Raw genomic sequence first — 2,500 nt, forward strand, 5'->3', positions numbered from 1 at the left:
GGATTGTGAATGGCTTGCCAAAAAAAAAAAAATTGCTCTGAGAAAACTAAACCAATATTGCATATTTTCTATTGTATGTTTACAAAATGGGTGTAACAAGGCCTAATTTTGCCAAAGATGCACAATAAAACAAGGAAAATGAAGAAATATTGTATGACAAGATTTACTCAAAAGTAATATTATTTACGAATGCAAGTTAGGAAAAAGATCAATTTTTAGCTTTATTTTGATCAATATTAGAGCTTGCTCTAGACCACCTACTGTCGATTTCTTGCAAGGTGAGCACTTTTCACACTTCCATTATCACTAACCATATATAGGATTTACAACCCATGGCTATTACTTTTGGCAGGCTTTTCCCTTCTCTATTTGTGAGCACTTGAAGTAGTTGAAGTTTCTATATTCCCTTCATATCTTTTCTGTTTTTGCTACATAAATTAAAATTCGCATGAACTCTTAAAATGTGGGCTCGTTATATTCATAGTGTTCTCTTAAATTCCCATCAGACTCAAACATGCCGAACATGGAAGATGGTAAGCAACATCTGTATTCTAGCAGTCATCATCACAAACTAGCCCGTCAACGGCTCAATGAACCATCTCCTGAGAAAGTTTCCCGTCTCCTTCGAGTCAGAAAATGTCTTATTTTTACTATGACGAGATGAGACAGAAAAAAAAAGACACCACAATTTTAGCTCTAAAGTAAAGGCACTGTAGTGATATAATGGCTTGAAAAAAATGCTTTATTTGACGTACAAATTCGTTTCCCCAATATTTTTTTGGCGTTGTATTAGTTACCATGCAAGTGTCAATTCCACATATGACATTTTGTCCCTTTAAATCCCCCAGATTGCACTAAATTGCATCTGTGAGTGTCTAAATTTCAAAAATTCCCCAGGGGAACATGGCTAGCTTGTGCCCTTTGGGCACTCGTTTTGGCACCAAAACCGTCTCCACTTTCCTTATAACCTGTTCCCCAAAAACATTTTGAGAAGGCTGATCTTTTCCCATGCAATTTAAAAAACCTAGAAAAGACTATTATAATCATTGTGAATATCACCAATAAGAAGTAACATGCATGCTGAACGTTACCTCTAGTTGTCTGTATCACTAAGTCAATGAGCTAATTTGTTCAAAGTGGTGTTGTAGGGGGGAAAACTAACAGATACATGTGTGGTAATTGGTAGGCTCTAAAAAATAATTGCTGTATCAACCACTTTTGTAGGAAAAGATTTTAACATTACATGCTAATTTAGACAAGACTCTGAAATATTACTGTAGAAGCCACTAATGAATGAACTAACTGATTCCTATTGGGAAACATCTACCCACCCTTGTTTATTGTTCTTCTCATGAATTTGATATGGTATCTATGAACCAGTACATTACTATCTTGTTGCAGTCAATAAGTTTAGAAAAATAATGAAGGAGTGCAAATAAAATCTGTTGAGTTCTTACTCTGCTGAGCCATTCAACCTAAATTTTCACTTAGGCTAGGTTTGGAAGTATACATGCCATATCTGCTCATGATCTGTTAATGAATATTTCAACAGATGCTAGTTTACTACAGAGTCCGTTTCAAGAAGAGGTAATAGATGTAGACCTTATTCAAGGTAAGACCTTTAAAATTAGCTCCGCAGATTGCTGTGTTACTAAAACTACAATTACACGTAAGCCATGTGTCAATCTCAGAGTTGTTAGGAAACTTCTGCCCCTAACTTTCATATAAAAATCATGTCTAATACCCAGGGCAGATGCTATAATTTTTACCACAAAGTGTTGACATCTCACCACTCTTGATTAATGTCAATGTATATTTCAACAGATCTTGACTTGTCTGCCAGTACGCACATAGAAGTGGTAGATTTGGACCAGAGTCATGGTAGGACCTTAGAATTAGTCCCTGCAATGCAGCCTTAAGGGGGGTGGCTATTAACTACCAATCCGTTGCCATAGACCCCTTCAAATAGTCATTTCTCAAATTCCTTTAACTCTACAGAAATACGTTTTTGCCAAATGTGTTCTATCTAACATACCTTTGTATGATTGGACTCACAACCATATTTGGTCAATCACATGACCAAAACAGAAAATGCCTAAAAACTCAGCGAGTTAACTCTGTTGTTCTCATTTTCTCAACGCAACAGTATGAAAACAATATAACACAAAATCTGTAGCTTGGATTTTAAAAGAAATTATTTCAAAACATTATTGCAATCTTTTTGTAAAGCTCTTTGACTAAAAGCTTCCTTAGCAGCCATTGTCTTTCTGTGGTTAAGTGCCACCCCCCGTAGACTAAACAAAACAATTTACTGTGTCATCAATAGTTTGATCATGTTATTCAATGACAAAGGAACTTCGCCAAAGGATAATAATGCCAAATTTCTTTGCACTTTTCCTTGGATCCTTAACAATGCAAAAAGTGTATAAAATTCTCCTGTCAAAAGATTATACTGTTTTTAACTTTTACATGTTCAAAATTATCTCGATTGGGTGAATGC

This window comes from Montipora capricornis, chromosome 7 (assembly GCF_036669925.1).
Source record: "Montipora capricornis isolate CH-2021 chromosome 7, ASM3666992v2, whole genome shotgun sequence".
NCBI lineage: Eukaryota > Metazoa > Cnidaria > Anthozoa > Scleractinia > Acroporidae > Montipora > Montipora capricornis.